Source organism: Apium graveolens, chromosome 9 (assembly GCF_009905375.1).
Source record: "Apium graveolens cultivar Ventura chromosome 9, ASM990537v1, whole genome shotgun sequence".
Taxonomy (NCBI): domain Eukaryota; kingdom Viridiplantae; phylum Streptophyta; class Magnoliopsida; order Apiales; family Apiaceae; genus Apium; species Apium graveolens.
The window spans coordinates 240,426,594-240,452,892 of NC_133655.1; the positions used below are offsets into that span (position 1 = coordinate 240,426,594).

General features: G+C 36.9%; 1 long non-coding RNA gene across 2 annotated transcripts; it reads right to left on the reverse strand.

Moving 5' to 3' along the window:
- Positions 1-23,866: 23,866 nt before the first annotated feature.
- Positions 23,867-26,085, reverse strand: LOC141686972 (uncharacterized). 2 transcript variants are annotated; one of them, XR_012560874.1, is made up of 4 exons: positions 25,740-26,085; positions 25,019-25,508; positions 24,787-24,917; positions 23,867-24,204 (listed from the first exon to the last, which is right to left on the reverse strand). It is a non-coding gene; the product is annotated as an uncharacterized LOC141686972 (long non-coding RNA). The 2 variants fall into 2 exon arrangements; XR_012560873.1 differs by having other exon boundaries at positions 25,019-26,085.
- Positions 26,086-26,299: the final 214 nt, after the last annotated feature.

The window sequence follows — 26,299 nt, forward strand, 5'->3', positions numbered from 1 at the left end:
ATTATCAGAGTATTTCTCCAGTAATCATAGAGTATGAAAAGTCACCAAGAAAATATTTTATTTGCTTTTCTGATGCATATTACTGAATACCAACAATGCACTTGGATCTTCCCTTCCACATTTTTACTCTAGATCTCAAAGGAGTACCTGATTTTTAATCCTTAATTCTTTTGCTTTTTCCTTTGATAAGTGAGGTTTATCAGCACTTAGTACATTCAACAGATTTACTAGCATCAGAACTTAACATATGAGTAGCATTATTCTAGTTTGTGACTTAGTAATAAGATAGACAAAGTAAACTCAACTAAGCTCAATTATCAGAATTTGCTTGTGTCAATAGATTTCCACAGAAATAATTACTTCTTATATGGGATCCCTTGTTTATTGAAGACTACTAGTTCAGCATCTAGCACAGTTATCCTCATAGGATTGAATAGTTACTTAAACAGACATATCCCTTATCAGAGTTTAGAAACATATATCAGACAACAGTCAGTACTTAAACACATTTTTCAATTAAGTACAGAATACACAAAGAGATTAAATTCTGTAAATACTGATCATAAAGTTTGATGCAACAGAACAAAACTAAACAGATTTAGAAAAAGAACCTGAAACCATTCCAAGTTCATTTACCAATCTTGTAAAGGTAGCTTCACACAATGGTTTTGTGAAGATATCTGCTAGTTGTTGATCTGTTGGAACAAAGTGCAACTCCACTGTACCTTCATCTACATGTTCCCCGATGAAGTGGTACCTGATGCTGATGTGCTTTGTCATAGAGTGTTGAACTGAATTACCTGTCATAGCAATAGCACTTTGATTATCACAGTAAATAGGGATTTTGAAATATGTTAACCCATAATCCAGTAACTGATTCTTCATCCAAAGAATCTGTGCACAACAACTTCCTGCAGCAATATATTCTGCTTCTGCAGTTGATGTGGAAATTGACTTTTGTTTCTTGCTAAACCAAGAAACCAATCTACCTCCAAGAAATTGGCAGCTTCCACTTGTGCTTTTCCTGTCAATTTTGCAACCTGCAAAATCTGCATCTGAGTAATCTATTAGTTTAAAGTCTGATTCTCTGGGATACCACAATCCCAGATCAGCTGTGCCCTTATTATACTTGAAAATTCTTTTCACAGCTGTTAAGTGAGGTTCTCTTGGATCTGCTTGAAATCTTGCACAAAGACAGGTAGCATACATGATATCAGGTCTACTAGCAGTTAGATAGAGTAGAGAGCCAATCATACCTCTGTAATCAGTAGTATCTACTGATTTACCAGTATCCTTATCCAGTTTTGTTGCAGTGGCCATGGGAGTGGATGCACTCGAACAATCTTGCATTCCAAATTTCTTCAGCAAGTTTCTGGTCTACTTAGTTTGACAAATAAAAGTGCCTTCTTCATTTTGCTTGACTTGAAGGCCCAGAAAATAGCTAAGTTCCCCCATCATACTCATCTGATACCTTGACTGCATCAGTTCGGCAAACTTCTTGCAAAGTCTGTCATTTGTAGACCCAAAAATGATATCATCAACATAAATCTGGACCAGAAGTAAGTCCTTTCCATGGTTGAGGTAGAACAGTGTTTTGTCTATTGTTCCTCTATTGAATCCACTTTCCAGAAGAAACTGAGCTAAAGTCTCATACCATGCTCTAGGAGCTTGCTTAAGTCCATAAAGTGCTTTATCAAGCCTGTAGACATAATCTGAATGTTTGGAATCTACAAAGCCTGGAGGTTGTTCAACATATACTTCCTCCTCCAATTCTCCATTGAGAAAAGCACTTTTCACATCCATTTGAAAGACAGTAAACTTTTTGTGAACAGCATAAGCCAAAAATATCCTTATGGCTTCTAACCTAGCAACTGGTGCAAATGTTTCATCATAATCAATTCCCTCCTGTTGAGAATATCCTTTTGCAACCAGCCTTGCCTTATTCCTTGTAATTATGCCATCACTATCAGTTTTGTTTCTAAATACCCACTTTGTACCAACAACAGATCTATTCTTTGGTCTTGGCACTAGGGTCCAGACTTTGTTTCTTTCAAATTCATTTAACTCTTCCTGCATTGCTTGCACCCAATCAGTATCTTGAAAAGCTTCTTCCACTTTCTTTGGCTCAGTCTGAGAGAGAAAAGAATTGTAAAGACATTCATTTGAACCCGTTCTAGTTCTGACACCTGCATCAGGATTTCCAATTATCAAATCAGGTGTATGTGATTTAGTCCACTTCCTTGCAGATGGAAGGTTTTTTCTAGAACTGGATGCTCCCCCATGATCTATGTTGTCTTCAATTTCATTTTCTGATACTCCCCCTGAAATTATGCTCTCTGAGTTGGATTCTTCAGAATTTAGATTTTCAGCGCTATCAGAACTTGGCTTATCAGAACTTGACGAATCAGAACTTGAAGAGCCAGATATATGTTCTGATGCTTCTTGAGATGTGGAAGATCTTGAGTATGCTCCCCCTGCATAGGTGCATCTTCCTTTGGCATAGTTACCACAGTTTCAATAATATCAGAGTTTACAGTATCAGGACTTAGACTGTTAGGATTTTCAGTATCAGAATTTGAGTCTTCATTTTCAAATCTCAGCTGATCATGGTCAATAAAATCTTCAAGACCAGTAATTTTCTTGTCATCAAAAGAGACATTGATAGATTCCATGACCACTCTTGTTCTCAAATTATAGACTCTGAAGGCTTTTGTGGAAAGTGGATATCCAACAAAGATTCTTTCATCAGCTTTTAGATCAAATTTAGATAGCTGTTCAGGATGAGTCTTGAGAACAAAACACTTGCATCCAAATACATGAAAGTACTTCAGATTTGGCTTCTTTTCTTCACCATCTCATATGGTGTTTTTCCTTGCTTGTTAATGAGTGTTGTATTTTGAGTAAAACAAGCAGTCTGCACAGCTTCAGCCCAGAAATAGGTTGGAAGCTTTGCTTCTTCAAGCATTGTACGTGCAGCTTCAATGAGAGTTCTATTCTTCTTTTCAACAACTCCATTTTGCTGTGGAGTTCCAGGAGCAGAAAATTCCTGCTTAATTCCATGGTTTTTGCAGAACTCTTCCATTATCAAATTCTTGAACTCAGTGTCATTATCACTCCTTATGGTTTTTACAGAATCTTTGACCAATTTATCCAGATGTTTGACATGATCAATCAAGATAGATGCAGTTTTACTTTTTGTGTGCAAGAAATACACCCATGTGTATCTGATGAACTCATCCATTATGACCAACACATATTTCTTCTTTGCAATAGACATGACATTCACTGGACCAAATAGATCAACATGTAGTAGATGATAAGTCTCAAAAATTGATGATTCAGTCTTGCTCTTGAATGAAGATTTTCTTTGTTTGGCCTTCTGACAAGAATCACAAAGGCCATCAGGAGCAAATACTGACTTTGGCAGTTCTCTCACAAGATCTTTCTTGACTAGATCATTTATATTGTTGAAATTTAAATGAGAGAGTTTCTTGTGCCAATTCCAGCTTTCTTCAATTGATGCTCTACTCATCAGACAGATTGCAGAACCATCAGTACGTGTTGAAAGCTTAGCTTCATAAATGTTACCACGCCTGTATCCTTTCAGAACAACTGTGCCTTTGAATTTACTCACAACTTCACAGTGTTCTTCAAAGAAATCAACATGATAACCTCTGTCACAGATTTGACTTATACTCAACAGATTATGTTTAAGTCCTGAGACCAGAGCTACATCTTTAATGACGACATTCCGTAGATTGATATTGCCATATCCCAATATTTTTCCAATGTTGTCATCTCCATAAGAAACACTTGGGCCAGCTTTTTCCACAAAGTCTGATAGCAGGGCTTTATTTCCAGTCATATGTCCTGAACATCCACTGTCCAGAACTAGAATATTTTTCCTGTTGCCCTGCAATCACAAAGACCACTAATAATTAGTTTTAAGGACCCAGACTTGCTTGGATCCTTTGGCCTTATCAAGTTTGTTAACATTTGCAGCGGATTTAGCATCAGAGTTTATGTTAACATTTTTCTTATCAGAACTTACACTATCAGACTTTGAATCAGAATTTACACTAGAAGAAATAATGGAAACTTTCTTCAAAGAAGGTTTTAATTGATAATAATCATAGTACAAACTATGATATTCCTTACAAGTATAAATGGAATGCCATAAACTACCACAATGAAAACAAGGATTTTGTGGTTTATATCTAACAGACTGACTCTTAACTCCTGATTTTGAAGGTAAGGAGTTAATGTTCTTATTCTTCCTGCAAAAAGAAGCCAGATGGTTAGAACTTCCACAGTTATGACATGTTTTCCTAGGAGTATCAGGAACAGGTTTATAATCATTGCTTTTATTCACACCTTCCTTTCCATTCCTATTTTTCCTAGGTGATTTTACCTTGTTTACATTCTTAACATCTTTCAGCTTATGCTTAAGCTGCTTCTTAGTCATTAAGCCTATGTTTACTTCAGCTGTCTTTTCCTGTTTTAGTTTGTCAGAAGTTAATCCCTCTCTAACTTCTGATTTATCATTATCAGACTTTACAGTTACAAACTTAACAGGTTTTAACTTTGGCTTTTGCTTAACAACAGGCTTAATTTCTACAGTTCCTTTATCATTCTTATCCTCTCCATAACCTAAGCCCTCTTTCCAATTTTCACTACTTAGCAAATTTTGAGTTGTTCTGCCAGAGTTAGTCCAAGTCCTGATTATCTCTCTTTCCTTTTCTAACTCTGTTTTTAGAGATTCATTCATTTTTAGCACTTCATCCCTAACATAAAAAGCATCATCTTTATCCTTCTGAGTTTGATGGAACATAACTAACTCTTTTTCTAAGAAATCATTTCTTTTCTTAAAAGCAAGATTTTCAGAAGTTAATCTTTCACATGTTAAAGTTTGATCTCTATAACTAACAAACATGGTTTTAAGATATCTTCTCAACTCATTAATATCATCAGTATGAAAAGCATAAGTAGTTTGAGGTACCTTTATTTCAGCAGCTTCAGAACTGCTCTCAGCACTTTCTTTATCAGCATTTGCCATCAATGCATAGTTCTCCTCACTTTCAGAGTCTGAGGTGTCTGTCCAGCTTTTCTGCTTTGTGACAAGAGCCTTGCCTTTGTCACCCTTTACCTTACTTTGTGACAAGGTCTACTTTGCTAGATTCTGTCAACTTATATATACTTTTTGTACTGATGAACCTCAACTAATTAGTACCTCAACCCCACCTTTTAAAGTTGCAAAACGATACTTTAATGACCTGGTAAATGATGATACTAAGAAATCAGTGGTTAGACCTTTACAGATTCCTCAGTCTGTAAAACAGATCTTAGTAAATGATGATCCTGATACTTATAGATCTGTTTATTCTGATGTTCAACCAACAACAACCTTCCAAACACCACAACAACCATCAGCACCTACCACTCATTCTACTCAACCAACCCTCGGGCAATATATCAAATCCTATCTCTCCACTTCACAGACAGTTCAACCCTCAACCTCAGTACCTACTGTGAAGCCTTCATCTTCCAAACCTAAGAGGACAAAGACTGTTCCTCAACCACCTCAAAAGAGAAGGAAGATTGCTTTGAGAGATGAATCTGATACTGAGGAACAGGTTCCTTCTTCAGAACCTGTTGTTAAAGAAGCTGAGACAGAGATTTCTCAGAAGGATTCTGAAATTGGGGGATCTAGGCTTCTCAAGAGGCTTAGAAGAATGACAGTTCCTGAAACTCCCAAGGAATCCAAATCTTCAACGAGATACAAGAAACAGAGGGCAAAAAGACCTATTTCAGATGATGAAGAAGCAGCAACTCAGGAAGGGGATCAGGAATCTCTGATCTCATAAGAAAAGGAATTTGCTAAAGTCACTTCTTCTCTATCAACTCCATCTCAGCAAGATATTTCTGAAAAGGTCAACACACCATCTGTATCTCCTGTTGATCCAGGCACAAGTGCTGATATTGATGTTCACAACTTGGTTGTGCCTGAAGTAATTCTGTTAGAAGCTCCAACAACATATAATCCATCAACAACACCTGTTACTGATGCTGTTCAAACTCCAGAGTTATCTACTACACCTTCTCTGCATCTCGATGCTGATGATCAGAATATAGGTGAGCATCAGGATATGGCTGTTGATCAGAACTTAGAACAGCAATTAGAGGATGCTGAAGCCTCCATTGCTACTCACACTGTTGTTTTATCATAAGATACTGATTCTGTAAGTTCTGATGCTGCAAATGCTGGAGATGTTAGGAATATATGTGCATTAGTTTGATGATATGTTTAACAAAACACTTAAGTAGAAATCTAGTGTTTGTAGCCTCAACGGATAAGACCATTTTGGCTATCCGTTGATGGTGTAGCTTTACTTAGAAATAAGTCTAGTGTTGTAGCACATTTCAGTCTCTGAATTTGAGATATAATTCTTAAATGTTGAGGGAAATTATAAGTCATGTTGACTACTAGAGGATATGCAGATATGAAGGCCAATTGTAAATATTTCATGCCTTGTAATCTTGTATAAATGAAATGGTGTCAACGGATAACTTAAAGACCTTCAACGGATGAGAAACAAAGCTTCAACGGATGTCTCTAAAGCTTCAACGGATAACATCCTTCAACGGATGAGTGCATCAACGGATAGAGCTTTAACTGCTAACACATCAACGGATAAAGCCATCAACGGATGAAGGCTTCAACGGATGTTCTGTTAATTAGCAGTTGACAAGTGGTAGTTGTACCTACAAACAGAGGCACATGGGTTGACAGAAACAACTGAGATGTGGTAGCCTAATTCAGGAACATCAGAAAAAGCAGCCGTTCTACTCTAGCATAAAGAGGCAATAGTCAACAATGCACTGGAGTAAAATGGAGTAGAAATAAGTGGAGAACTTATTTTATTATTGTACTTTTTATCTTTGTCTTCACTTGTAAACTTGGTGATATATAAACCAAGTAGCAGCTAGTAATTAGACAAGAATTTTTCCAGAGCTGTTTAGAAAAATCTTGAGAGAAAAATTATCTAGTTTGTACTAGGACGCAGCTGTGATCAACTTCTTGAATCACAGATTTTCTGAAATACCATCTCTGGTGGAACAACAATCCACCAGAAAAGTTTTTAAGGTCTGTTGTGTTCTTTACATTAGTGTTTGAATATATATCTGTCTGTATTAGCTTAAAGCAATTCATACACTTGTTTATCTTAAACACATAGCCTTTGAAACTGCTCAAAACTTGAAAAAGTTTTGAGATTTACATTCAACCCCCCTTCTGTAAATCTCATTGTTAGTTCATTAGGAATAACAATTGGTATCAGAGCAAGCTCTTGACACACAAAGAGTTTAAAGATCTTGGAAACTAACAAAGATGAGTAAGAAGGATATTGGAGTAAAAATCCCAGTTCTTGACAAAGACAGTTATCACCATTGGAAGGTGAAAATGCACCTTCATCTACTCTCCCAAGATGAAGGTTATGTAAACTGCATTGAGAATGGTCCTCACATTCCCCACAAAGTAGCCACAGTTGCTACAGCCACAATTGCTGTTGGTCAATCCATTCCAAAACCTAGAGCAGAATGGACAATGGAAGACACAGAAGAAGTCCATAAGGATAAGAAGGCTATGAACATTTTGTTTAATGGTCTTGACAAGGATATGTTTGATAATGTGATAAATTGCACAACTGCCAAAGAGGTTTGGGACACAGTTCAGCTACTGTGTGAAGGTACAGAACAAGTAAAAGAAAACAAAATGCAGCTTCTCATTCAACAGTATGAGTATTTTCATTTTGAAGAAAATGAATCTTTAAATGACACATTCAATAGATTCCAAAAGCTGTTGAATGGACTGAAGCTGTATGATAGAGTGTACCAGGTGAAGGATTCAAATCTTAAATTTTTAAGATCCTTGCCAAAGGAATGGAAACCCATGACTGTCTCCTTGAGAAACTCTCAAGATTATAAGGACTTCACTCTTGAAAGATTATATGGAATCTTGAAGACTTATGAACTAGAGCTGGAACAGGATGAGGTATTGGAGAAGGGAAGAAAGAAAGGAGGTTCAGTTGCCTTGGTAGCTGAAAATGAGAAAGAATGCAGACAAGAAACTGTGAGATCTACATTAAACTCCAAAGATGGCACAAGCAAATCAGAATCAAGCAAGGGTAAGGAGCAAGTTGCTGAGAATGAAGACAACTCCAGCCAAGATGACTCTGATGGTATTGATGAGCATCTTGCATTTCTGTCCAGAAGATTTGCAAAGATAAAATTTAGGAAAAACACTAGAGCCACTAAACCTCATAAGAACATGGTGGACAAATCCAAGTTCAAGTGTTTCAATTGTGGTATAAGTGGACACTTTGCAAGTGAGTGCAGAAAACCAACTTCTGAAAAGAAGAAATTTGACCAAGTAGATTACAAAAAGAAATATTTTGATCTGCTCAAGCAAAAGGAGAGGGTTTTCATTACTCAAGAAAAAGACTGGGCAGCTGATGGAGAAGAAGAGGATGAAGATGTGGAATATGTCAACTTGGCTCTCATGGCTGATTCTGAGGAAAATGAAGTTAGTTCATCAAGCAACCAGGTAATCACTACTGATTTAACACAGCTTACTAAAGAAGAGTGCAATGATGCTTTTAATGACATGTCTACTGAACTGTATCATTTGCGTGTGTCTCTTAAATCTCTTGCTAAAGAAAATAGTAGGATTAAAGAGAACAATTTATTTTAAGTGATAGAAATGCTGTGTTAGAAGATAAGTTGATTGACCTAGAGAAAACTAAGCTATATTGTATATCTGTTGAAAATGAACTAGCTGAATCTGTTAAGAAAGTAGAAATACTTTCTAATCAATTAGAGAGAGAGCAAGAGGTGATTAAAGCCTGGAAGACATCTAGGGATGTTAGTGCTCAAATTGCCAAGGTCCAAGGAATTGAATCATTCTGTGAGACTGCCTGGGATAAAAACAAAAAGAAAATGGAATTAATTGATGGGCTGTCAACGGATGTGGAATCAACGGATGATGAAAGTTATCCGTTGAAGGAAGAAAAGGAGCATCCGTTGAAGGTTCCTCAATTAAAACAGGCAGATGTTTCTAAAAGTGAAAATCTAAAGAAACTCAACAAAAAGTTTGGTTCAACTTCCAAGAACTTTGTCAAAGAAGAAGCAAGCACATCCAAAGATTTCAGTAAGGTGAATATAGGACACATGACCTTAGAACAGTTAAAGAATAGGCTCAAAGTGGTTGAGGATAAAAAGAAAACTAAAAGGAAATCTAATAGAAATGGGAAGGTAGGGGTTAACAAACATAACAATTACACACCTGATAAGTATGCTCCTAGAAAAAGCTGTGTGCATTGTAGTAGTGTTAATCATTTATCTGCTAATTGCAAATCTATTAAGAAAACTCCCATTCCTGTACCCTCTTCCATGCCTAATATGTCTGCATCACCTCTGCATGCTATGCCTGTTATGTCTCAACAGAATCCTTATGCACATTTTGCAAATATGCCATATTTTAACAATCCTTATCTTGCTACATTTAGTATGCCTCAAATGCCATACAATATGCCAATATGGAATAACATGCTTGCACAATCCATGCCTTATCAAATTCCAAATGTGCTAAATGATTCTGTGACTAACCCTACACCTCAACCAACTACATCTAAGATCAAGGTTGACTCAAAGTTACCTAAGTCTAAAGATGCAGGAGGAATGAAGTCTAGGAGAAAGGCTAACAAAAATGGACCCAAGGAAACTTGGGTACCAAAATCAACTTGATTGATTTTATGGTGTGCAGGGAAAAAGAAGAAATCTATGGTACTTGGACAGTGGCTGTTCAAGACACATGACAGGAGATTTCTCCCTGCTCACAGAGTTTAAGGAGAGAGCTGGCCCTAGCATAACCTTTGGAGATGACAGCAAAGGGTTTACTATGGGATATGGCTTGATTTCAACAATGAATGTCATAATTGATGAAGTTGCATTAGTTGATGGTCTCAAGCACAACTTACTGAGCATCAGTCAACTATGTGATAGAGGGAATATAATTTCCTTCAATTCAGAAGCCTGTGTTGTCACCAATAAGAAAGACAACAAAGTGGTTCTAACTGGAGTTAGAAAAGGGAATGTGTACTTAGCTGACTTCAACTCTACAGATGCAGAATCTATTACTTGTCTCTTCAGCAAAGCAAGTTCAGTTGAAAGTTGGCTATGGCACAAGAAGCTATCCCATTTGAATTTCAAGACAATGAATGATCTAGTCAAAAAGGACTTAGTTAGAGGAATTCCTCTTGTTGAATTCTCAAGGGATGGTTTGTGTGATGCTTGTCAGAAAGGCAAACAAAGGAAAGCATCATTCGAAAAGAAGCTTGAAACAACAATTGATGAACCATTACAGCTGCTACATATGGATTTGTTTGGACCAGTCAATGTATTGTCAATTGCAAGAAAAAGATATTGCTTGGTGATTGTAGATGATTTCTCAAAGTTTTCATGGGTCTATTTTCTTGGATCAAAGGATGAAGCAGGTGAAATCATTATCAATCACATCAGGCAAGTCAATAATCATCCTGACTTGAAAGTTAGGAATATCAGGAGTGACAATGGAACTGAGTTCAAGAATTTGACAATAAGGCTGTTCTGTGAAGAAAATGGAATCATGCATGAGTTCTCAGCTCCAAGAACACCTCAGCAAAATGGGGTAGTTGAAAGAAAGAACAGATCTTTAATTGAGGCTACCAGAACAATGCTTGAAGAATCAAAGTTACCAACATATTTCTGGGCTGAAGCTGTTAATTGTGCCTGCTACACTCAGAATATTTCTTTGATCAATCAAGCTAAAGGCATGACTCCTTATCAGTTGTTCAAGAGAAGAAAACCAACTCTAAACTTTCTTCATGTCTTTGGATGTAAATGCTTTATACTGAGAAATCAATCTGACCATAAAGGGAAGTTTGATGCAAAGGCTGATGAAGGGATATTTGTTGGTTACTCAGCTGGAAAATCTTATAGGGTCTACAATCTAAGAACCAACATTGTTATGGAATCTGTGCATGTTGTGTTTGATGATAAAAAGATTGATGGACTAACAGATGAGGGACACCATGAAAGACTCAAATTTGACAACATTGAGATATATTGTGATGATAGTGAAGAGGAGGTTGATGGAAATGACACTTCAAAAGGGATTCAAGATATGCCCTTGGATAATGCACAGAATTCTGCATCCGTTGAAAGAGGCAATGCAGTTCCGTTGAAAGACATAGTGCATCATCCGTTGAAGTACATAATGAAGCATCTGTTGATCATAGTTCATCAACGGATAATCGATTTACATCATCAGTTGATAGAACTCCAAGTTCCCTGCAAAGGACCAACAACTCAGGGGGAGTTTCAACTGATCAACACTCTGTCTCACATCACGACAATACTGAGGCCACCTCATCTAGAGCACATCTTCCACCTCAAAGGAAATGGACCAAGAATCATCTCTTTGAACTGATCATTGGTGATGCATCATCTAAAGTGCAAACAAGAAGAGCTACTCAAAATGAATGTATGTATAGTAGTTTTCTATCTCAGGAGGAACCTAAGAAAGTGGAAGAAGCCTTAATGGATCCAGATTGGATATTAGCTATGCAGGAAGAGCTGAACCAATTTGAGAGAAACAAAGTTTGGAAGCTGGTACCCAAGCCAAAGAACAAGAGTTCCATTGACATAAAATGGGTATTCAGAAACAAGATGGATGAAAATGGCATTGTCATAAAGAATAAAGCCAGATTGGTTGCTAAAGGCTATTCTCAACAAGAGGGAATAGATTTTGATGAAACATTTGCTCCAGTTGCAAGACTTGAAGCCATCATAATCTTTCTAGCCTATGCAGCTAATGCCAATTTCAAAGTCTATCAGATGAATGTCAAGAGTGCATTTCTAAATGGGGAATTGGAGGAAGAAGTTTATGTAAGCCAACCTCCAGGTTTTGAAGATCAAAATTTTCCAGACCATGTGTATTATCTGTTGAAAGCACTCTATGGACTAAAGCAAGCACCTAGAGCCTGGTATGAGACTTTGTCAAAGTTCCTTCTAGATAATCATTTCACAAGAGGTACTGTTGACAAAACTCTCTTCTTTAGAAATGTTAATGGCTCTAAAATACTTGTACAAATTTATGTAGACGATATTATATTTGGATCTACAGATGATAAGCTTTGTAAAAAGTTTGCTAAATTAATGCAAAGTAAATATGAAATGAGCATGATGGGAGAGCTAACTTACTTTTTGGGTTACAAGTTAAACAAGTTAGTGGTGGAATTTTCATTAGTCAAACTAAATATATTTATGATCTTTTAAAGAAGTTTGACTTAATGGATTGTTCACCTGCAAAAACTCCCATGGCCACTGCCACTAAGCTTGAATTAAACAAGGCTGAAAAGTCTGTGGATATTACAAGTTATAGAGGCATGATTGGCTCACTTTTATATTTAACTGCTAGTAGACCTGATATAATGTTTTCTACATGTCTCTGTGCTAGATTTCAAGCTGACCCTAAAGAATCTCACTTAGTGGCTATTAAAAGAATTTTCAGATATCTCAAGGGGACTCCAAATCTAGGAATTTGGTACCCTAGAGAGTCTGGTTTTGATCTAATTGGCTACTCAGATGCAGATTATACAGTTTGCAAAATAGACAGGAAAAGCACAACAGGCACCTGTCAATTTCTAGGGAACAAGCTTGTATCATGGTTCAGCAAGAAGCAGAATTCTGTTTCCACATCAACAGCTGAAGCTGAGTACATTGCAGCTGGTAGTTGCTGTGCACAAATACTATGGATGAGGAACCAGTTATTTGACTATGGTATGACTGTTGACAAAATTCCAATATTTTGTGACAACACAAGTCCCATTGCCATTACTGAAAATCCAATGCAGCACTCAAGAACCAAGCACATTGATATCAAGTACCACTTCATTAGGGAACATGTGATGAAAGGTACAGTGGAACTTCATTTTGTTCCAAGTGAACAACAAATTGCAGACATATTTACCAAGCCACTTGATGAATCAACATTCACAAGATTGGTAAGTGAGCTAGGTATGCTTAATTACTCTTAAAATTCATGTCCTTATTGCAATTTGATTTGAAGCCTGAAATGTATTAGCTGCTAGAACAAATTTGATTTTTTAACACAGATTATTCCATCAACGGATATTCCCTATCCGTTGAAAGTCAAAATTGTTCTGTCAACGGATGTTCATTATCCGTTGAAAGACATATACATTTCTGGAAATTTTTATCCGTCAACGGATAAAACTGAAGTGCTCTTCAACGGATGACAGTTTACTTTATCCGTTGAAATATCACATCAGTCGATTCCGGTGTTTCACAGCCGTTGATTCTATTGTATTAACCGTTGATACTCATACATACAGCTGTATGTATTTGTTTTAAAGGTAGTTTTTAGAATACTTACAGTTTATTCTTAAATGGCTGAAATTCACTTACATATATTTATTGTTTAATCTTTTATTTATGCTTTTTTAATTTGAGAAAGTATATAAGCCCTTCTGATTTTTCATTTTTACTTTACGCTTTCTTGAAATTTCAAAGCTTTTACCATTTTCTCTCTGCAAAACCTTCAAGTTATTCTCTGCAATTTCTACTCACAACAATGGCACCAGTAGTAAAGATTATGTCTCAATCTGGATTCATCTATGAGAAGAACAATTTCATAGCTTTGGTAGAAAAGAATGAAGCCCACTCCGATTATCACAAGATGATGGACTTCATCAAAAACTGTAAACTTAGCTATGCAATGCTGGAAGCCCCAACGATTTACTGTGAAGTAGTTGAGGAGATTTGGACAACTGCTGAGTTCAACTCAATAGATATGACTATCTCCTTCACTCTCAAAGGTAAAAATCACTGTGTTAACTGTGATGATTTACTAGCATGTTTTAAATTACCTGAGAACAATGCCATGACACCACACACTGATAATGATGTATCCAGCATGTTAGATTCCATAGGTTATTCTCTTAACTCTGCTAGTTTAGGGAGTATTAAAAGAAAAGGCCTTAGGAAAGAATGGAGTTTTCTTGGGGATGCCTTTATCAAGGTTTTCTCTGGGAAAATTAGCAATTTTGATGTCATAACTTCATCTCTTGTTAATATGCTCTATATGCTTGTTTCTGATAGGTATTTTAATTTTAGCAACTATGTTATGCTAGAATTGGGTACTAGATTAGGTAACAAAGCTAATAGATCTAATAACATCTATTATGCTAGATTCTTTATGTTATTGGCTAACCATGTTGCTGAAGGTTTGGTCATAACCAATGAGAATAATAAACTCAAGTGCTGGGCACAAGAGAAAAGAGTTCTTGCAGATTTATTGAGAATGGATCTCAACAGCAGTGTGCCATTGGTATATTTACCAATCATGAATGCACCTCAGGTGAGTGAGGTAATTGCTTTTACAACTCCTACTTCTTCCAACCCCTCTATTTCTTTATCTTCTAGTGTGGCCATGGAATCTGTGACAATGCCCCAACAGATTCCTACCAAGGTCACCAAAATTAAACTTTCAAAATCAAAGACAAAGAAAACTACCTCTGTTGTTTCTCAAAAGACAACAGTTGTAACATCTACCATTAACCCTGAGGGGAGTGAACAGGGTGTGAGTGGTGAGGGGAGGGGTGAACATCAAAGAAACCCCCAGGATAAGGAAGGAGAGATAAGTGCTTCCCAAGCTAGCCAAGCCACAGTTTCTCAAAAAGCTGTGGTGGTTGAAAGGGTTACTAGCATATCCCTAGCTGCATCCTCCCAAAAGGATGTAACTATTGAAAATAGTTCCCAACCAGGAACACAGAACAAACGAGGGAGGGACAATAAAGCCAAACACTCACCAACAAAAGCCTTTATTAGAAAAAAGAGAGCCAGAACCCAATCTTCTACACAGGGTGCACACACTGCACAGATACATCCATCTGTATCTATACCTTCTCAAACTCAGTTTGATGTGGCTCCAACAAATGTGGAGTCACAGCCCCATTCTCTCACAATTAACACACATCAATCACCACACACTTCTTCACCATCTCTAGATGTGGATATGTTATTCCCATCAATTCCTGATTCTCCCTCTTTACAACTCAGGGAGGAGCCCCACTCAAATACAGGTGATCATCATCTTTTAGATGATTTGTTGGATCACCCGCAAATTCTTTCAGATGTAATTGAAGGATCTGTGTCACCAAAACTCATATCAATCTACACAAATTCAACAGTTATATCACTTTCAATTTCAACTTCTTTTCCTTCTTCAACGGATATCACTCATCCGTTGACAAGTGGTTGTTCTTCAACGGATAAGCTTAACAGCAGTTATCCGTTGATACCATCAGTTTCACCTTCAACGGCTATTCCGCATCCGTTGATAGTCTCTACACACACAACTGAAACAATTCCAAGTGTATAAGACTTGATTACTGTACAATCACTTCTAGGACTGAGGGAAGGGAGTGACAATTTGAGTGAGAGGCTGGGTTGCTCCCAGGCAAAAGGAGAGATTGAGAGCTCAAATATGCATGCTATTTTTTCCAGCATGGCAAAATTAAGTGAGAGGAGTACCACCTTAGTAGGTGAAGGTGAGGGAGTGAGTTGTGTGAGCCAGGGGGAGCCCCTGATGCAAGAACATAGAGAAAATGAGAGAAAAGCAGGGACAGCAGATATAAGGATGGATCCAGTCATTGCTAGTGAGTCAATGATTGTGAATGATGCTGAAAAGGAAAGACAATTTCAGTAATATTACAAAGCTGTAATTGATAACATTTCCTTGGATGCTGACACTTTTACTCATCCTGTTTTAGCCTATCAATTATTGGCTGCACAGGGCAATGTGGAGGCAGAAAAGACACTACATCTAGTACATACAACAGCATCTCTTCAAAGGGACAAAGCTGCTATTAACAAGATGCCTTCAAAAGCTGGTGAGTCATCTGAAGAATTTGGAGTAAATTCTGATGATGATGACTTTATTTCTTCTGATGGAAGCATGAACTTAGGGGGAGATGAAGGCCCTAGTTCTCTTCCAAATCTACCTGAATGGGCCTTAACAAAGGAGTATACAACAGGGCAATTCAATGTCTCCTTAGTCAAACAAATCAGTACTATCCAACAGGCCATTCAGAAAACTTCTCATGCAGGTACAAAGGCTATCCTTACAGCTCACTTGGACTCACTGCATCTCATGAAGTTGCAGCAAGTAAGACACAATCTGAGTGTGGATGAACTCAGAAAGGATATTGCTGACTTGAAATCCTACAATTCTGAAAAATTGGATTCAGTCATGCCCTATGGTACAATGCAGGACATTTTGTTGAGATTGAAAAAGGAATCACATACTGAAAAGAGGCTGGCCAAATTGGAAGACAGAGTTCAAGTTATTGAAGATTCTGTGGCCACCATTCTTCACAACCAACAATCTCAAACAAATCTACTTATGCAGCTGGCAAAAGCACAGGGCTTGACCCCTCTCCTTGATGATAGCAAAAAGGGGGAGAGTAAAAGGGAAGGGGAAGGAGAGCCATCTACAAAAATCCAAATATCTAAAGTGCTAGTTCCTGCCATCACTACTTCTCCAATCATTCAAATCAAAGGAAAGCCTGATGGAATTGATTTAATCCAGCTAGCAGCAGCTGAAATTCAAGTGAAAGAGCAAAGGAGGAGAATTGATGAAAGGGTGCAACAGTTGTTTGGCTCTACACAAGATAAATCAATATCTGTGAAACATAGCACAAATGTTGAACCAATCAATATGGAGCACAAGCCAGAAAGGAGAAATAAGGTTGGAGAGACTTCTTTCAAGAATCTAAAACCTATGGTTCTCAAGCCCAACACTAGATCCAGCAAGGACTCCACAAAGAACCCTCTAGACTTTGCTCAAATGGAAGAAGTGGACTTTCCTCTTCCAAAGCCTGATGGAGACAAAGTTTTGGGTGCTAGCATCATAAAACACAAGGAGACCATGGATGAGGCAGTAAGGAGAAACATGGCTATTATCTTTAGAGAGGGAAAGAGCATATGTGTGATGCAAGGACATCCCAAATTCTCAATAGCCAAGAGGGAAGAAACCAAAAGGTTAAAGAAAGAAGCTGAAAAACTCAAGGCTGACAAAAGAGCACAAGCAAAGCTTGAACAAAAGCTAAAGTCAAGTCTAGTTGAAAATGAGAAAGGAATTGAAGTCAGGGGTGAAGACAAGATTGCAAACTTAGATGAGGTTTTTGGGAGTATATTTGGTGAAAGTATGGAGGAAAAAGAGGAATGGCAGAAGGGAAACAGAAGAAAGGCCAAGGCACATAGAAGGAGTGAAGGCAACACTGAAGAAACTAAATCTCTACCTTCCATACCTGAACCCTTTGTTGTTGATTCCACTATAAACATCCATGGTGAACCAATCATCCCAAAAGAGGAACCTATTGATTGGGACACCATCAATTTGCCTACCTTTTTAACCACTCTTCCACTACCAAAGAAACAGAAAAGAAAATCCAAATCTACACCTCCCCTAAACTCTAAGAAATTCACTCAAAAACATAAACCTAACCCTAAGCCACCCATTTCTAAAGATGATTATGTTCACATCTGTGACATAAAAGAAATTTCAGACATTGAACTCTATCTGGATGAGCTGGAGGATGTAAGGGGAATTGCTGCCTACAGACAGCTACCAGAGAGATTGGTGTTCAGATACAAAGGAGCTGGGGAAAGAACATGGCCTCTCTACAGGATTCTGAATGAAGGTTACTCTACCTTGATTAGAGTCTTTTCAGCCATACAAAAGGATTCTGGCTTTACCAGGACTGCCAAGACTGAAATTCTCAACAAGATTGCCAATATAAGGAAAACTTGGAGGGAGCCCAATGTTTTGCCCAGAACCTTACTCATTCAAGAAAGGGGAACTACAATTCACAAATCACCTCATTGGTTGATGGAATTCAGAGATGATAAAGGAGTCAGAAGATTTTTCAGACTTGAAGACCAACTCAAGATTGCCAGCAATGAAACTCTCAAAGAAATGCAATCTAAGTTGGATATCAGTGATGAAGATGAAGCTGAATTCTTCAGACAACTCCAACTCCAAATTGAGGAAAATGACAAAGGGCTAGGAAAGAAAACCAGGGAACAAAGAAGAAAAAGATGATTTGCTCAGGCTAGAGGAGCACCCTCGGAAATACTGTAAATCTTCAATTACCTTCTAGTACATACACTTTTGCAGCACTTTTAAATTTCTACTTAGTTTCAGTTCATATATTTGTTCAGTGTTTTGTTATCATCAAGTTAACCTTAAATTTATGTCTACAATTCTTATAGACATAAATAGGGGGAGATTGTTAGGAATATATGTGCATTAGTTTGATGATATGTTTAACAAAATACTTAAGTAGAAATAAGTCTAGTGTTGTAGCACATTTCAGTCTCTGAATTTGAGATATAATTCTTAAATGTTGAGGGAAATTATAAGTCATGTTGACTACTAGAGGATATGCAGATAGGAAGGCCAATTGTAAATATTTCATGCATTGTAATCTTGTATAAATGAAATGGTGTCAACGGATAACTTAAAGACCTTCAACGGATGAGAAACAAAGCTTCAACGGATGTCTCTAAAGCTTCAACGGATAACATCCTTCAACGGATGAGTGCATCAACGGATAGAGCTTTAACTGCCAACACATCAACGGATAAAGCCATCAACGGATGAAGGCTTCAACGGATGTTCTGTTAATTAGCAGTTGACAAGTGGTAGTTGTACCTACAAACAGAGGCACATGGGTTGACAGAGACAACTGAGATGTGGTAGCCTAATTCAGGAACATCAGAAAAAGCAGCCGTTCTACTCTAGCATAAAGAGGCAATAGTCAACAATGCACTGGAGTAAAATGGAGTAGAAACAAGTGGAGAACTTATTTTATTATTGTACTTTTTATCTTTGTCTTCACTTGTAAACTTGGTGATATATAAACCAAGTAGCAGCTAGTAATTAGACAAGAATTTTTCCAGAGCTGTTTAGAAAAATCTTGAGAGAAAAATTATCTAGTTTGTACTAGGACGCAACTGTGATCAACTTCTTGAATCACAGATTTTCTGAAATACCATCTCTGGTGGAACAACAATCCACCAGAAAAGTTTTTAAGGTCTGTTGTGTTCTTTACATTAGTGTTTGAATATATATCTGTCTGTATTAGCTTAAAGCAATTCATACACTTGTTTATCTTAAACACATAGCCTTTGAAACTGCTCAAAACTTGAAAAAGTTTTGAGATTTACATTCAACCCCCCTTCTGTAAATCTCATTGTTAGTTCATTAGGAATAACAGGAGATACTGGTGATGCTGCTCCAAATGCAGATGCTGATGCAGCAGGTCTTTCAGGACATGCTCCTCAATAAACTATTCTTAAGTCTGAACTTGTTAAGAAGTTTGTTACCAGAGAAGCATCAGTGCCTTGGAGTGAAACTCATGCAGGATAGGAGGGGACTAAGGAATGGAACTCAGTTTCCTGTGTTCCAAATGAAAAGCATCTTGCTGAGCACTTGACTAGAGCTGATGAAATGTTAAATTCTGATGATTTCAAAACCCAGCTTAGAGTCACTGCATTGAGTACTAAACATCTACAAGGTCTTCATTCAACTACTCATGCAGAGCTACACAAGATTCAGGAAGAATTCATCAAACAGGAACAAGTTCAAAAGATTGATAAGAAAAAGTTCTTCCAACCTACATTTGACAGGATTGCTTATATTGAGAAGACTCAAGAGAAACAACAAGCTCAGATTAATGATATTCTAAAAAATCAAGCTTCTCAACAATCTCAACTTACTGAAATCCAAGCCTCAGTGGAATTGCTTGTCTCTCTTCTACTACCCGCTGATGCCAAAAGGGGGAGAAAGTAATTAAGTCCAAATGCAAGACTGACAAGACACTGAAAGGGAAGGATAATGAAAATGATGATCAAGGAAGCTCTGGAATGGGTAGAGGTCATAGTCAAGGTAGATGTTTCACATCAAGAAAAGCTGAAATCACAAGTCACAGGACAAGTTCTGATACTAGGAAAAGAATTAGTTCTGCTGCTGGTAAAAGAATAAGTTCTGATGAACTTTTAGATCTTGATGAAGAAATGTCAAGACAGTTATTTCTTCAGGAAAATCCAGGAATGGACTTGGAGAGTTTAATGGAAGAAGAAGCCAGACTTAAATCAGAAAAAGTCATATCTAAATCTGAAGCTTCTGGTAAAAAGACACTTCCAAAACTCAAAGGCATTGTGATAAAAGAAAGGACAAATGCTGAAGCAACATTGGCTAAATCACAACCGCAGATAGATCCAAGATCCAAGGGTAAAGAAAAGGTTGGTGAACCTATCAAGGTTTATGTGCCTCCTGAGAATGAAGAAATCACTGATGAAAAGGATGATCTTGTTCTGACTTCAAGAAAAGTTCTTAAAACAACCTCTGACATGGCTCAAGTTGTTCAGAGTCAAGATAAAGTAAGTTCTGATATTTCAAAAAAGCAAGTAACCTCTGACACGGCTCAAGTTAACTTGATATCAGAAGATAGACCAAAGACACTCCTACCAGGATTCACTAAAGCAAAACAGACTCAACCTTTGAAGACTGCTGCAAGTGGTTTTGAAGCAAGAGTAGTTACTGGAAAGGAAGCAAGAGATAAAACTGGATTGGGAAGTGCTGATGAAAGAAGAATACAGAACACTACCAATGATCTAACTTCCTTGAGTGAACCAGGTATTGGAGCAACTCTTGAGAGATTGAATCAACTAGAATCTGTACAAATGGTTTACCATACCTACTTGAAAGAACACATCTTGTTGTACTTCATGACAGGTGGTAGGGTTTATCATATAAGGCAAAATGCCATTCCATTGACGTATTTTGAAGAACTGGAGCATGTACTATTCTTACTTCAAGTGGATGACAGATTGACAGGAAGTGCTGCAAACTATTTGAAGGATCAGATTCAGAGACAGAAAAGGCTTTATTCTGTTAAGTCTGACAGCACATATGTTCCAAAGTACAGAGATCACAAGGATGATATAGTTGAAATGAATCCCAACTCTGCTAAAATTATAACTACCTTTCTAGGTTACAGGGCTGTGGAATTCAATCTTGAGTCTGATAAAACTTATTTGATCAGACTGGATCAGGATATAAGAAAAGCAAAGATTAATGATCTCAGGGCTGCAATCTTTCAAATTGGTGAAGATACTGCAGAGCTTAAAGATGCTAAAAGGAGGATGATTGATGAACTTAGATATGCTGAAAGATGTTTGTTGAAGAACTATCTCAGAACAACTCCTGACATCAGAGAGATCAGAAGGTGAAGCCAAGTCAAGATCTACAACTGATTAAATTCTGATATTTGTACAGACTGAAGCTGTTATCAGAAGTTAAATGTTGGTAAAGCTTTAAGGACTGTAAGTTGTAGTTATCTAGTCTAATTCTCATGCATTTGTACTTAATGTTTTTGACATCATCAAATATCTGTTGAACTTGTATATTATGCTAATTTACAAGTTGGGGGAGATTGTTAGATATATTTGATAATGTCATGGCTAATATGATTTATGTTTAGTTTTCAGATCTTACTTAACAGGAAAAATCAGTACTTAACTGGGAATCAGTACTTATACTGGAAGTCAGGACTTAAGGATATCAGTACTTATATTATCAGGAGATAATCATCAGAAGATGGATATCATAACTTAAGTGTTGAAGGACGTTCAGATAAGGACAGTAGCTGATTAAAGGAAAGAAGATCGAGATAAACATAAGAAGATATATGCATGAAGAAGGAATTCTATGAAGAATAGAATACTTGGAAGAAAAGATATCTGATTGATATATTTTAGGAAGCAGAATTATAATCCATATCAATTAGCGATTATCTTGTAACTGTGTAGTATATAAACACAGACATAGGGTTTACACTATAAGTGTTATCATATTCGAGAAGATTATTCATTGTAACCCTAGCAGCTCTCGTGATATTTGTTCATCACTGAGAGGTAACAGTTCCATACTGTAACAGAGTTTATTGTTTCAATAAAGTTTGTTTTCTGTTACTTGAAATATTAAAAGTTCGATTTGATTATATTTTACACTGTATTCACCCCCTCTACAGTGTGTGTGACCTAACACGGTTGACCAGCCATCTTACGTTGAATGATCTTTGCAAGTCAGCAAACTGTGCCCTGTACTCCGCGATCATTTCAGTATCAAGCTCGTTCATGGAAGTTTTGGTAAAGGCTTCCACTGTGGCGTACAACGCATTCAGCTTCATCGTACAGAACTTGCTATTGGTGGTAAAGTAGTCGAAGGTTTCTGGGTATCTCTCTTCTATGCAATCAAGTAGGCTTAAGCACTCCGAATTAACCTCATGGCTCTTCCATAACCCAGAATCACCAGGGCCCTTAGAAGAGCTCGCCCGATCCTTGCCTGCCCCTGCAACTAGAGTTGCCAAATCCAGTGTACAAATAGAATGATCAACGCATATTAGTGTCATCCTATTCACCAGAAAAGAGTTTAAGGATGTGATACAGTTCGTCTTCGCAATAGCCTATTGTAGTCCAGCTGACATCTAATCATAGTCTAGTACGATGTATTATGAAAAAAAAACATGCTTTTATAATTCTAGATAAAAACGGTCCCCTCGACGTCAATAAAAAAGAAATGAAACGGAGATCTTTCTTTTACAGTAGTGCCACCACAGGTAATATAACATTAAAAGTAATATGCAAAGTAGTTTTCAACGCGTGCGATGCATAGATTTTTTTAAATATATACACTCTTGCGCTTATTGCCTATACTATATGACATATTTACAGTATCTGGAATGTTTTAAATAGTTATTACTAAAAAGAAATATGTCTGGATGTTTAAATGTATCAACATCTACAATCTGTGACATGGTTTGATGGAAGCAACATTATTTAGTAAGTATCTAGGTCACTGATCATTGTACTAGGGGTGTTCATCAAACCGCACAAACCGCCCGCACCACACCGTCCCGCACCGCTCCGCGTGGTTTAAACTTTTCATGGTGCGGTCGTAGTTTGTATTTTTGTCAAATCGCTTGGTGCGGTACGGTTTGCGATTTGGGACTTTGCTCTCGCGGTTCAAACTGCACCGCACCGCAACTCATATTATTATAATATATAAATATATATATAATAGTCTTGTACCTTTACAATAAATAAATATATATTATTATTGTCCCTTTATAATATAAACAAATATATATAATAAGCATTTATGTAACATTGTTGCAGCTTATAGTGGATGGTTGGATACTACCGTTTATTTTTATTTTATCAATGACTAATATAATTTGAAATCTTATCTAATGTATGCCAAACAAAATTAGAAATTGTAGTTTATGGTTCAGATTTACTAAAATTATATTTTGAAGTAACACTATCAACTTGAAACTTATTTATTAATTTATTTATTGATGTATTGAAAATTGTAAATCACCCGCATTAAAATTTATTATTTTCTTAAAACGCTCAAACCGCTCAAACCGCTTAAACCGCTCAAACCGCTTAAACCGCACCGCACCGCATTTTCGTGGTGTGGTTTGCGCGGTTTAAGATTTACGGTGCGGTTGCGGTTTGAGAATTTGGACAAACCGCACCCGCGGTTTGGTTTGCGGTTTTGGTCCAAACCGCAGCACACCGCACCGCGAACACCCCTATATTGTACAGTGAGAAAAATACACAGTCTGGATGTCCAATCTAATTGATCAAAAAGATATCAGCTAAAAGACTGGAATTTCGGCTTATATAAATTTATCAGACTTGGTTACACTACTTATAAATGCAAGCCATCCAGAGTTAAACGCAACCCATGATTGTGGGATGTCAGAGAATGCAACATGCACTATGTCTTATTACTAAATAAGACAAAAGAAAGGAAGTGATTTGTTAATAGTTAGTAAGATTCTTCAAGTACCCGAGGCAATGTAGTGATAATAGTAGCTTTTGGAGAGGACCAAGTAAGTAGCGTATGAGGTCAGTGGACATACTTGATTCTTTAGGTACCTTCACATGCTTTAACTGATAGAATGGAGAAGGAAATTTGACCAGAAATTTTGAAACAGCAGAAGGTGCCTAGAAAAATATCAAAACAAAGATAATTATGATATGGAACTGAACTGCAATTTAGATATGAAATAGAACATGCACTAAACAAAGATTTCTATCCAGTTTGCCATGAGTTTCTCTTTTGCAGTATCTGGTTTCACATAAATAAATATCACTGGAGAAGCTAAACATAAGTGCATAATTATGTTCTTCAGGAAACTCATAAACTTCAACCAATATCCACAAGATAATAAAAAGCATACTTGTGGTTGAACTTTACATAGTTCGCTCCGTATCAGCTCAATTTTGACATTTACGTTACTTGTAAGATGGAACATCAGAGCTTAGCATTTTTAGATTGATGTTTCATACTATAATCTTATAAATACATTGGAGTGGAAAGAACATATCTTTATGCAGTCTCAGACATATCAAATTAAAAGAGTGTAGTAGAATCAGATTCATGAAATACTAATGCCCAAAAGCTAATTTAACCAATGCCACTACTTATACAATTAAATATAATATAGCATCTTCAGTCTAGAAAAGAACAAAAGGTGATAAATTCATAATGACTGCTGGTAATAACATAAGGAAGAAAAAAAATACCTCAATGGTTTCCAGGTCAAGTGTAAGAATCCTAACACTACTCAGTCCGGGAAACATATGAACAACCTGGGTATAATACATCTTCCAGCCTTCAATGTTGCAATAGTCTTGTCTCCATTGCTACCCTGTAACTTTATATTCACACTCTCTAATTCAGAAACTCCAAACGTGATTGGAAAGAAACCAAGAGAACTGAAATTGCGTATTTCAGGCGCCAAAACAATGATCTTACCAGAATGATTAGTGGTAGCACTCATGCAAGTATTAACTTCAAGGTTTAGCAAATGGGGACAAGTTATGAAGCATTCTTTGGTAATGTTGTCCCGGAAAAACAAGATAAGATTTTGTTTACTAACAAGAGCCGAGAAGAACTTAGATTCAGGAAATGATACACCATCTAGTTTCAGAGTTAATAATGCAGGGAAATCCCAGATTCTTTTAGGCAATACGCAATTTGTCAGATGAAGAGTTGCCAAGCCCGGCAAACTAATAGAATCTGGTAACTGAAAACCGTCAAGTACCAATGTTTGTAAAGAATGCAAACAGGTCAAATATGAATTAGGCAACCTAAAATGAGGTTGTGAAGCCATATGTAAAGTTGTTAAAGCAGGTAAATACCAACATTCAGTTTCCGAAAAATCACCATGTATTGGCCTCAATGTAAATTTCTGTAAGGAAGTAGAAGTTAATAAGGGTAACATGCCCAGCACTAAGACCATAACCTGCGTCCGAGAAATCAAGGTTAAATTCCCGAGCATTGTGTAATTTTGCAAAACTAAAAAACATGCTAACCAAATTCTATTGGTAGTAATCATAAACAATATTCAATTTCAGTAGATGAGATTGACGATTTCGGCCATAGTAAAATGCATCAATACACCCAGTTCGGGCAGCAGCGTTATTGAATTTCGGGAAGTTATAATTTGTGAAATTGAGATACGGAAGAGTAGTACAAATAAGTGCTGGTCTGAACTGCCAATTTAGCATCTAAATTAGGTCATCGCGCAATCTGCTAAGTCTGTCTTCACATTCTAAATCTTGGCTTTCAAAAAATATTACAATCTTCTTGTTCTCCACTACTGTGTATTTTACTTTCCTTCCACTTCGTCCTCTGCTACCAGAGCGTAAACCCGTTGCCTAAAGTTTTAGGGTTAAGGTTTTTGGACTGTGACTGCAAAAGTATTTTGGGAGTGGTCGGCGTGGTTAACGGGAATCGGAATGTAAATCACAAGCGATAGAGTTTTTTTATTTTTGTCACAAAGCGATAGAGCTTGAATTATCAATTCAGTGGCTCTTGAATTTAACTTACTATATCTCTTATTTCATTCTAATTTTCATTAACCCACATTCTCATATTCTAATTCTCATGCCCCTTTATATTTTGTTAAATTTAGTAGTTTTTCTTTCAAAAGATAAATAGTTATCTTCATAAAAACATTTAGAAGATGTTTGGATACACTTTATTAATGAGAATCAGAAATGAGAATGAGATTGGGAGGGTTAATGAGAATAA